The sequence below is a fragment of the Nannospalax galili genome, unplaced genomic scaffold, assembly GCF_000622305.1.
Source record: "Nannospalax galili isolate Female #2095 unplaced genomic scaffold, S.galili_v1.0 scaffold186, whole genome shotgun sequence".
Classification (NCBI taxonomy): domain Eukaryota; kingdom Metazoa; phylum Chordata; class Mammalia; order Rodentia; family Spalacidae; genus Nannospalax; species Nannospalax galili.
In genome coordinates, this window is record NW_008358774.1 from 6,470,489 (window position 1) to 6,483,261 (window position 12,773).

The 12,773-nt window shown below is 39.9% G+C and overlaps 1 pseudogene; it reads left to right on the plus strand.

Annotated features, from left to right (window-relative positions):
- The first annotated feature begins 3,600 nt into the window (after positions 1 to 3,600).
- Positions 3,601 to 9,021, plus strand: LOC103724948 (annotated as a pseudogene).
- The last annotated feature ends 3,752 nt before the right edge of the window (positions 9,022 to 12,773 follow it).

The following is a 12,773-nucleotide window of genomic DNA, read 5'->3' on the forward strand; positions in this document are numbered from 1 at the left end:
GTTGTCTGAGGCTGCCCTGGCTGACTCAACCCTTGTCTGGGTCAGTGTCCTTATTTAATTCTTCCTCTTCTTAATTTCAGGTCCCAGCCTACTCTGTTTGTCCTTTGCACAAAGAACAGGTGGCCTGCCACGCTTGTACAGTCCACATTTATGGCGATGCAGCTCATGATATACAGGGCATTTTTTATTGCTCCAAAGATCTGTGGGAACTTGAGTTTTGTACATAAAGATGAAAGATCTCTCTGACAAGAACTGGGAAAACTCTGAATATTTCCTTTAGCCTGCTTGCCTTTTTGTTTGTATCCTTAACCGATGTCCTAGGTTTAAATGGCATGTTTATTTTTCAATTAAACGTCATAATAGTTAGCATTGTTCCTATGGTGTAAAATTAATTTTAATGAGGTGATGATGTCAGGAATACATTGGGACTGTTCGTTTATGGCCCTCCTTTTGCAAATGTTTTATGAATTTTAATTTATATATTCTGGGAATAAGGTGACATTTATAATTCATTTGGCATCTATAAAAATAGCCAGCCTGGTCTACATAGTGAGTTCCAGGACAGCTGGGGCTACAGGGAGACCCTGTCTCAAAAAGACCAAAAAAAAAAAAAAAAGTCTTTCTTTTAAATTATTTATTTATTTTTGATACAGTGTCTCACTGTCTAGCTCCAGTTGACCTGGAACTTGCTATATAGACTAGGATGGCCTCAAAATCACACATATCCACCTGCCTCTGCCTCCCAAGTGCTGGAATTAAAAGCATATGTCATCATACCAAGCAAAAAATAGTCTTTATGGGGCTGGAGCAATGGCTCAGTGGTTAAGAGCACCTGTTGCTCTTGCAGAGGACCCGAGTTCAATTCCCAACACCCACATGGTGGCTAAGAACTCCAGTTCCAAGGGATCCAACACCTTCTTCTGACCTCCATGAGCATTGCATGACACAGGTGCACTTGCATACATGCAGACAATGTACTCATACACATAAAATATAAATACAAAATTAGAAAAAGATTAAAAAATATTTATAATGCTTGTGTTTCTGGTTTGAGGGGATAATAGAAGAGGGAATTGAAAGCATTTTAGCAACTGGCTCACCACCATCATCCATATTATTCAGTCAAATAAACTACTGACCTCAGGATCCATCCCTTAGGGGATACAAGGAGAATAACCATGTTTTTCTGTCACATCCATATTTATATTTAGTTGCTATAAGACTGACATTGTGTGTTATTATATCTCCCACATTATTTAATCATGTAACATTTTTCTTAACAATAAATACTTTCCTAAACCAAATTTTTATAGACTATAAACCATTTTTTCCCAAGATGTAACATGAGTTATTTATTATTCCTCTATTGTTTGGTGTTCACATTGTTTGAATTTGTCCTTACTGTAACAAACGTTAAATATTTTTACATGTGGACTTTTTTTTTGAGTTGCTAGTATTTAATTTTATTGGTAAGAAAATAAATAGCCAAATAAAATGCTTGTGTATGTGTAACCTTGTTTACATCAACATTTTAGTATAATCTTTCATTTAAGCAGTTATTTTTCACTCTTTGTCACAAAATGAGTGATTCTAGAAAATTACTACATGTAATTTTAAAATCGTTTGGAACTATGCAGCTGACCTTTCTAAATACTGTTTCAGCTAAATACTCAAGAATCCTTGTGGCAGCAGGAATATTTTCTCTCATCTTGGGAATATCAAAAATGCTGTTTTTTCCCTCAAAATGCACAAGAAGACCCTCCAGTGTACATTGATATGATGCCCTGAGGATGTGTGGGTTTTTTAAAATTTTTTTAATTTTTATTATTTTTATTTTATGTGTATGCATGTATTGCCTACATGTAGGTAAGTGCACCTATGTTGTACAATGCCCACGGAAGTCAGAAGGGGCCGTCGGATCTTCTGGAACTAGAGTTACGGACAGTTGTAAGCTGCCATGTGAGTTCTGGGATTCGAACCCAGATCTTCTGCAAGAAAAGTCAGTGTTCTTAACCACTTAGCCATCTCTCCAGCCCTACATGTGGATTTTTAAAGATAGTTACTGTGATTATAAATTTCCATAAATATAGAATTATTGAGGAAAAGTTCAGACATTTTAAGGATTTTTTTGGTACACTCTGAAACAGTATGATCGTGCCAGCTTATTTTCTGCATTTGCTTTATTTCTCCCCTTTTCTCTCAAAAGGTGTTTGACCTTTTATCCTTGCACATAATTTGGTCTCCTTCAGGAGCAGGGAACACACTATGTTCATTTTCACTCTGCTCACCAACACCTGTGTTAAAATAAGCCTGTCTGGAGGTGGGATGAAAATGTAGCTTATATTGAGCGTGCTGAATATCTGTACTGAAAGTTACATGATGCCAGATGTGTCAAACTAACCATTTATACCTTTTTAGTAAGCTTAACAATATGCTAAGAAGATAGATCATAGGTAAGATTTCTTATACAAGTAATTTTCTCCTATTGTCTAGTATGAATGTTGTATGTTTTCTTATACAAAACTGATTAAACAAGGTATATATGGAAATAAAGTACTTAGGATTCATAGGTAATAGTTTTAAATTTGTTTGTACATCTGAAATGAGCAAAAACATTGACCTTATATCCCATCTATCACCTGGATTCCTGTGCATTTAAATTATATCAGCCCATTTCTTCATCCTAGAATGTTTGTTTCTTCTGTATTTCTTGCCCAGGTCAGGCTATTCAGGCGATAATTGTATTGAGAACATAGAGATAAATGTACAGACATCAGATTACTACAATAACATAGGTCTTTGACATTGCACTAAGAAAATAAGTCCTTTCACTTGGTGTATACACAATGTCCTGAATAGCTATTATTATTAATTATTCCATGCTGACACAGGAAATTTTACGAGCGCCGAGAAAACTAGCTCCAACCAGCTTATAGACTGACCAAGTCTAGTGAAAATAAAAAAGCCAAGCCACTAATCCTTAAAGGTCAATGGTTTTTTTCAAAGGCATTCGGTGTAGTTAATAAACTGTTACCTCTTCCTAAAAGGGGACATTACTTTATATGTGAATTATAAATACTTGAACATTCAGTTTTAACATGCTATATTTATTGCTGTTTGTTCCTATGTTACAACCCCTGCTGCTAGTAATCCTTCATTGAGTTATTCACGGTGGGTCTGGACTGGAACCTTCTCCCTTTTAGCATTGCCATTGTGATACAATGGTTGAACCCAACCACAAAGCTTGTTTATGACTCAGTTAAGAACTTTGAAATCTGAGCAATGGTGCTTGCAGGGAGTAAATTGAGTTGAAGTTTCACAATGGCAAACAGTTCAGTTGTTCAAGTAACTTCTCATTTTGCACTTGTGATTTAGTCTTACAGTCATTTGCAGGACTCAGGACTGTCCTGCAGGCTTTTCAACAAGCAGTAGCACTGAGGTTCGGAGAGGATAAGTCTCTCATTCTAGATCACACAGCTAACAGCTGGCACTGAAGGTATTCAAACTCAGGTTCTTTTAACTTTAGAAATATGTCCTTTCCCTGTGAAGGACACTCTTGCCTCTTCATGCCTCTGTTTATTCTGTTGCTGTGCGGGCAGAATGGAGGAAGACTTGAGGAAGGAAGGGAATGCTGAGCTTGGCCAGTTCAGGGCTTCTGGAAATGTCCTCACTGAGAATTTTCAGCCTTTGATAGCACAACTGACTCTCCCCTTCTCAAACCCTCTTGGAAGAAGTAAAGCCTGAAGATATGCAAATTTTGCTTTTCATCCCACATTCTTTTGTTCTTAGATGTTTCTGAAATCTGTAGAAAACTGAAAAGAAATGCAGGGAGAATAAAAATAGCATACACGTAGTCACCCCATGTATGTTCCTGGCTGGCACGCATGGAGAGCACATTGTCCAGTGTGCACAGCTAACAAGGACAATGGTGAAAAATGGTCTGCTTTTCAATTCAGACTGAAACTCAGCTCTAGCTTGTTAGGAATGTTGGGAATAAGTGATATTGCCTCAGAGGCTGAACAATGGCAAAAACATATGAGTATTCAGACCTGTCTTTAGCTCCTGACTTCCTTTGAAATTCTGAGCAAATTACTCTTTTTCTTTTTCTTTTCTTTTCTTTTTTTTTTTTTTTTTTTTTTTGATCTTTTTGAGACAGGGTCTCCCTGTAGCCCCAGCTGGCCTGGAACTCACTATGTAGACCAGGCTGGCCTTGAACTCACAGAGATCCACCTGCCTCTGCCTCCCGAGTGCTGGGATTAAAGGCATGTGCCACCACGTCTGGCAAATTACTCATATTTATATATTTTTAAATTATTTGATGAAAAAGCCAAATATTATTTTCAAGTTAAATATTTAATTTTAGTCATAAAGTTTTTGTGACTACTTGTTCTCAATTGTTTGTTCTCAGCAGGAGATAGTTCTCATATGTTGTGTTTCCTAGAGAATTTGGGATGAGTTATAGCATTTCAAATTTCCCCAAGATAATAATATTTGCATATAATCCCCTTTGACTATTGTTGTATCCAATTTTCAGATGAGGAAACTGAGACCCAACTTGTCCACTAATATAGGGAAATCACATGGTCAAGACTCAAACCTTTGTGGTTTGGTGCCAAAATCCTGGTAATTAAATGCCATACTGTTCAACTCAGAGAGTGCCAAGCAAGGGGTTAGAAATTAATTGTTCACTGACTAAGACTCTTTGTTCAAGGTCATAAGAAGAGCTCCAACCAAGGCTTTATAAAATTACCACAGTCTTCAGTAGTGTTCCAGTGGCATCATAAAACCAAAGAAATAAACAGAAGGAAACTACTTAAGGTTCAAGCCAGAGGCTCTGTGAAACTCCCTGCAACCTTGGGGAATTGAGAGTCCTTGTAGAATATCATTTCCTCCAGAGCCAGGGGAGAGCATGAAAAAAAAATCTCTGAGTGGAAAATTACTTCAGACTTCATGAAAGGCTTACAGTGTTCGAAGGGATGACTTCATAACCATTATTCTGTGTCCATGCCTAGGGCTTTAGGTGGTCTTGACTTTGGCTCCTGGAATATGCAGAGCAAAGCAGCAAATGCTCCTTACCCCCAATATGGATCTTTCCCACACATTATGCTGCTGTATGTGGGCACACCCACACAGAGCTTGAATGCTTTTCCTTTGAACATGCAGGGCTTCAAAATTTAGTGGCCTTAGTTGACACTCTCCAGGATGGAGTTGTGTACCTTCCAAGGCAAAATGGCTTCCAGGCAAAGCTGCTGTGTTTCTGTACTAATCAGCAAGGCTGTTATTGGATCAAGTCCATCTGCCAGCTACCTTCCCATATTTACAGGATTTATTTTTCCCTTGTGTGCCCCTTTCTGTTGCCCAAGTGAGAGGTACATTTACAAGGAAGTCAAGTTGTAGAATACTGCTTAGAGGTGATTTGTTGTAAGTATATTTTAGCATCAGGTAGGACAAATAGTTTTTGCCATAAGACACATAGAAAAAGAAGAGATGGGGGAGGAAGCGGAGGAGAAAGAGGTGCACTCATTCCTCCCCAAGGTTTCGTGTATGTTCCAACTAATTGACAGAAGCTCAAGATTCCGTATTATTTGCTTTATTTCATTTTGTTCTATTTTGGAATTTATTTGCCTTACTCTGTTTCAGTGTTCGTTTCATAGGTACATTTTTATTTAGAAAAACCTGTAGCCACAGGTGATACTTTAGGCTAAGTGGTATGTTGGGACAAGATAAAGAGGATGACTAATCTAGGCCTCAGTCCTGCTTGTCAATTAGTGTTACCCTGGACATAACTTTTCCATTTGTAGAACATTTGGAGTTTTATCAGTGATTCCCATGAATGGCTACCCATCACATGTCCAAAATAATACTTTAAAATGAGAAGTCTGCTACATAGGAGCATAAGAGATGGTTGGGGGATAAATGAAGCTATTCTGAGGCCGGCTAGAGTGATCACTATAAGACTATACCCATGTCAGTGTCTAAAAACATATATCATAAGGGGGAACATTAAGAAAATTATCGCATTAATTTTTCTTTTAATTCAAAGTCACCTGCATATTGATACGGTGGTAGAAAAAAATGTATGGGCCAACCCTACTGAAGTCTGTTTTGTTTTGTTTTGACCATCATGATATTTTCCAATCTAAACAAACATTTTAAATTGTCATCATCCCAGGTTCATCCAGCAAGTGTCATTCATCTGTGGCTACAAAGTGAAGGGTAGCCTAAGTGGTGGAAAGACATATGGGTGTTAGAGACAGTTGGAAAACAGAGGGAAAATATGGCTAAGCTCTGGGTTTCATTCGCAAGTAAATCATTCATTGTGATTGATGCTCGGGAAGTCTCTGAGTAGCCAGGGACTGATTACATAGAAGAAACCAGGGGAAAGATTCAGGATGTTGAACTTGGAATTGTATGTTGATAAAGGTGTTATCTTTTTGTATTAAAAAGAAAGAGGGGGGGCTGGAGAGATGGCTCAGTGGTTAAGAACACTGGCTGTTCTTGCAGAAGACCTGGGTTCAAATCCCAGCACCCACATGGCAGCTAACAACTGTCCATAACTCCAGTCCCAGGGAATCCGAAGGCTTCTTCTGTCCTCTGTAGGCATTGCATAAAAGGGGTGTACCTACCTACATGCAATACACTCATACATGTAAAATAAGATAAAAAATAATAAATAAAATATTTATAGGCCCAATGATGTGACCTTTGGTGATCTCAAAAGAAAAGAAAATATACACTTAGGAATGACAAATATTTGGGGGCCCAGCATTAGGACTTGGAGAGGAAGATACAATAAAAATTTGTAAATATAAAAGATCCTCAGAACTGCTCCCTAACAGGGTTCATGTTACACTGGAGACTTTAACAAGAAATTGGAATATTGGAAATACAGAATTTGTTTTAGAATTAATGGATGAATGTAACAGATACATTTTGAGGGATATTTCTCATCACAAACACAGTGAACCAGGTTGAAAAATGGGAGACACAATGGTACAGGATAAAGAGCACAGGACCAACGCCATTCCTGAGTCCTTTGAGGTCCCAGCTCTAGGGTGCATAGGACCCTGCTGGCTTTGTAGGAGATTTGTATTTGAAATGATCCTCCCTCTCCATTTCCCTGACTTTAGAACTATTTCAGTGGAGCTTGGTGTCTTGAATTCAAATACTGTTAACTAGAATGAATGACTATGTAAGTGAAGGTGGAGTTCTTATATAAAGGTAAAGGCAAGAGCTGTCTGCCACCCTGGTAGGTCAGATCCTGCCCACTGCTCCTTGATTCCCCTGCAGCCTCAGCAGCTCCACTCTCTCCCCCATTCTGGCCTGCTCCTGTTCTTCCACCTCAGATTTCTGGACTAGCTTCCTAGACCAGACTAGCTTAATCCTCAAGCATAGTTCATCAGGCCCTCCAAAAGCTATCCTCATCCCCACTGTGATGACTAATCCTGTATGTCAATGTGACTGGATCTGGGATTAGCTGAAATGAGAGACCTTCTCGATTGGATCATTTGAAGCTCGAAGACCGGTGGGGCTAAACGTGGATGGTACCTTCTGATGGCAGTCCGTATAAAAGGCCATGGCAGAAGGGAGTTCATGGTTTTTGCCTCTTGCCTTCTCTCTCACTGGTGAGTCTGTCCTGCTGCTGTGACCAGCTTCTTTGGATTCCGACATAGTCTGAGGACTAACATCTTCTAGAGTCCTTCAGGCTTTCAGTGCCAGATTGGGACTTCTGGCTGAGACATCCAGCCTCGTGGACTGGGCGACTACCAGATTCTCGATCTTTCTAGTGTGGTGCAGCCATTGTTAGAATACTCCGACTCTAACCAGTCATTTATAGCGTTTATACTGACTTGGTTATGAATGCAGATAACCCGGACCTGAAAAGACCTGAAGAAGAAACTATTAAAGGGACAACGGAAAAGGTAAGAATAGGCTTAGAGAAAACTGTATTACAGAAGGTTGCTGCAGCCATGCCAGTCTGAGCAGCTGACAAGCTGGTCCCTGCTCAGCACATCCAATATGCACCATCACAGCAAGGAGTGGCATTCAACTCTGGAGCCAAACAAAGGGTTATTCGGATGGCAGAAATACAGAAAGATCCAAGGGAGCCTCCAAGGTTCAAGATTAATAAGAAAACTCCCTGGGGACCACCTTCTCTTCCTGCACCTGTAATGCATTCTCCTAGTCAAAAGACTGTAAAGGAACAATAGGAGTGGATGATTCCTCCTTCAACTGGAAGAATGCAAAGGGAGGTAGCTGCTGATGGAAGAGGACTTCAGACAGTACACATCAATGAGAAGTTTGCCAAACTGGCTGAGGCTCTCAACAATGCTGAGCAGACTTGTGAAGCTGTGGAAATGTGAACCGAAGGAGACTCGCTGGTCTTTGCAGACTCAAAAAGAAAAGGAGAAACTTAGAGAAATGGCCCAGAAAGCCAGAAATGGGAGAGCTGGGATTAAAATCCATGTGGAAAAAGAGTATGGAGAGGCACAGAAAAGAGATAAAATCTCCTCAGTAGGCAGAAAGAGAGACTGCACGACCAGAATCTTTCCAGGGCAGCTCCTGATAAGAGTTCAAAACTGCAGAGAAATGAAAATCGAGATATCAGTGAAGTTATTGTGTTTGCTGTTCCCAATCCACAAACTTCTAGTGAAGTCCAGTCTGACTAAAGGCTCTTCAACCAATCCAAGGGTATGGACAGTAGATTTGCAAGTGGAGAAGATGAAATCCACAATGCTTATTACCAAGCTTGGAGAGGTGGTAAAGATATGGCCCAGAGTATTTATAGGCCCGATAAAAATCTGGACAAACATGTATGGTGACCATCTAGAAGCCAGAATAAATACCAACAGATTTGTTCCTGATGAGGAGTTTTCTGGTTTAGACCGTAGACAGAGAGGCAGAGGAGGATCAGTCCAGTTTGAGTAAGATTCTTTTGATGTGGACAAGTTTTTGGAAAAAGCCAAACAGCATGGTGGCTTTAAACGACCTTCCGATAGCAGTCTCCCTAAAGACTCTTAAGAAGAAGAGGAAGGAGTAGACACTTCCAGAGTGAATGAACTCTTATTCACAACCCTAATGACGCAAGTCATTGGGAAACCCTTTGTAAGTGATCAGAATAAAAACCAAACCTGGGTGCCAGATCTCAGTGCTACTTTTTATTCTGGGAGGTGGGAGTTGGACATTCTACTTCGAATTTGTTTGTTTTTCTTAGAGAATGGGTTATGCTTGTTCTTCTCTTGCCTTGCAGCACTCAGAGAAAATGTGCCCCCCCCACACATAATTAAAACTACTTCCTTTTGCCAAGCCTGGTAGCACACACCTGTAATCCCAGCCCCCAGAAGGCAAAGGAAGACGGATCTCTGTGAGTTCAAGGTCAGCCTGGTCTACATAGTGAGTTCCAGGCCAGCTGGGGCTACAGGGAGACCCTGTCTCAAAACAGATCGGGAAAAAAAGAAGAAACACTTCCTTTTGCATGACACTTAGTCTGAGGATCATATTTTGTATAAGAACTTCTTATGAATAAAGTTGTCCTAACACATGAGTAGGATATTGTTCACACTAGAATTGAGCTAATGAATTTTGCCCTATTGTGCTGTTTTACTTTGGAGTAGGGAAGATCTTGCTTAGTGTGACTCTGTTTCAAATAAAAACATTTAGACTAATAATAACAATAATAATAATAAAGGTAAAAGCAGAGAAAATCACCCCACTCTCTGGTTCTGATACATGTTTTCAACCTCAGATTTAGAATGATGGACACCTGTAATTCATTAAGTGGTATCAAGAGAAATTACAAAAGAAGGTACTAAGCATCTGTGTAACCTTGGAGTTATCTAACAATACAGCTGTCGAATCCTGTTTCTTAAGATGCTGTCTTTGGGCAACTTTACCCCAGTTTCTTTAATGGAATTACTTGCCCATATTTCAGAGATTTTTATCTACAACTGGCTCTCTTAATACTAATACTAATTAATACTAAAAAGAAATGGAATCCTGAGCCACCCACCTGAACCTTTGGAATGCTTTCTGGAGAGACCTATCCCTCTGTGGAAACAAAACAAGCCATCATTTTCCTCGGTGACTTGAGCTTGCTAAGAAGGGTCAGAGTGAGAAATCATCAGGGACCTAGGTCCATAAGTGCCAGGAAAGTCTTTTCCTTAGAAAGGCTGGGATAAAATTTGGGCAGCAGAGGAGCCCTGGAGGGAGGATGTTCAAACTGAATGTCAGGTGGCCACTGTGAAAATTTCAGAGCTAGGGGTTTAAGATGGTAAACCCTTGATTTTCAACATGTGGCAGGATGGCTCTAGCCCCTTCCATTATACTGAAATACACCAAGCAAAAACTCCACTCTGACTTACCTATGTGTTCATTCTGCACATTGATGACTTCCCAAGTTCTGTCTCACTTTAGTCTTTTTGTCTCCTGAAGAAGAGTTGGGTAGCTGACAACCCTTCTCTCCAATCTGACCTCAGTGTTCTTTCTGACTTGACCCAGTGAGAACTTTAGCATTTGGGACTGAAAAACCCAAAGGCAGTGAACAACTTTAGCCAGTTCAACATAGCTTCAAGTATGTTGCCAGTCAGGGAATATTAATATGTGAGGCATCAGCCTAGGCTGCCAGGTTGGCACAAAGGTACAGGTTACCTCACCTGTCCTTCTAGTTAATCTTATTATGTTAATAGATGTGATTTCCCCACTGTGGATACTGCATGTTCTTGGCACCTGCACAGTGCCTTAAGGCTTGACAAGAACTGGTTGAGAAGCCAGTTGTTGCCAGTAAGGGCTACAGGAGCTCCCTGGCCACTGAGTAGCCCCAGCTGAACTGGACTAAGCACACCTGGAAGTCGTAAATGACCGCTCTGGGAAAGCAGCTTCAACTGAAGGAAGAAACTTCAAGGGGATTTTCTTTGGTCTTCAGAACACATTTCACTTTCTTTATGGAACTATGGCCTGGTTTTCCATTCCCAAGGAGAGCATAAATTCTCACATCTGTGTGGTGCCCGGATGTGGCATCCTTGCTAGAGCATGGTTACATGGTTACATTGCTGCCCATCTGAAGAGGCTTCCTTGTGATGGGATCTAACTGAATAAAAGGGGTATGGAGCGTCTCTTGTAAGCAGTGCATTATGGAAAAGGACTGGAGAAGTAGAGTTAGGCCACTCACTAATCATGTGGACAGAACAACCCCAATCACACAAGTGTATTTATTAATGTCTCTGCTGTTTAGAGAGCAAGCTTTCTCTTTAAAGGATGACAAGCATCACCTGGCCGTTCCACATGGCCTGGCAACATGCTGAGCTGTCATACCTGCTTACGAAGATAGTAGACCAAGTGCAGGAAAGACCTAGTGTTGTGTTGGCCTCATTTATAACCCACAAAATGCCTAGGAGTATGCTCACCTGCTAATCATTTCATTTTCTGATTTAGAGAAAAAAAGGATAAAATAAATTTGAAGCACATTACTGATTGTACTAAAAAAGTTGGGAGTTGAATCATTTATAAAACCTTGAAAGGAAACTGTGCTACACACACACACACACACACACACACACACACACACACACACAGAGAGAGAGAGAGAAAGAGAGAGAGACAGAGAGAGACAGAGAGAGAACGAGGAACTGCTTGAAGCAGAGTTTTTCTTTACTACCTAGTGGAAGGATTTATTCCTTGAGTGACGGATGAGAATCCCAGCTTTACCTCTCTTAACAAAGAAGAAGCTCCCAAAAGCCATTTCACAGAGTTGCTGTGAAGCTTAAGTGGGATATTTTCAAGCTGGATAGATGAGCCTGGCATATAATAGGCCTACAAAAAAAACATACAGATTCCTGTCAAATCACTTGGGTAGAAATTGGTGGCCATTTTTTTCCAAAAGCATCCTCACATAGTTTCTGGATTATCTTTCCACAAGAGACACTTAAAATGATAATAGATCAAGGTAGGACACACACACACATATATATATATATATATATTCACACACACACACATATATATACATGAAATTCTTGAAAATGTTAAAAAAAGAAAAGACCTTCTAAAGAGGCTTGGTTTGTAACTCAATGGCAGAACACTTGTCTAGAAGAGACCTTCAGTTCTTTACGTTAGGGTTATTTCAGAAATCTGGGCATAAGAATTTTCTTTTACTTGCTTATTGTGGCTTATTGTTGCTTATCATGGGCCCTAGTCTCCAAAGCTATGGGAGCAATATCAAAATAAAGGCATACACTCAAGGTCTATGAACTCATCTTTCAGATATCTCTGAGAAGGGAATCTATGGGAAGTCTGCATGAATGACCAGCCTTGTGGAGCCACCGTGGTCACTTTGGGTCACCCCCAATTTGCATGACAGCCTTTTTTAATTCTCTGGGTTGAGAATGGAGTCCAGGGCCTTGCATTTACTAGATAAGCACCCTACCACTGAGCTCCATTAACAACCTTTTAATTGGAGCACAAATGATTAGTGTATTTAATATATCGAAATGTGTTGTCATTTATATCATCAAACCAGCCAATTTTGGTTACAAATGTTAATATTTTTAGTAGTCTAACTAAAAGTAGCTTTTCTCACCTATCTAAGAGTGCCTGAACTTGCCCATAAACACCACAATTTGATTAAGATTCTAACCACTATTTACTCTGCCTTCCCCTAGACTACATGCTAACCAAAGACTTTGGATTCAATTCTTGGTTATTTCTGTTATTAGATGTGCACGTTTGTGCACAGACACTTCAGCCTCGGTTTCCTCATCTATAAAATGGTGATTGCA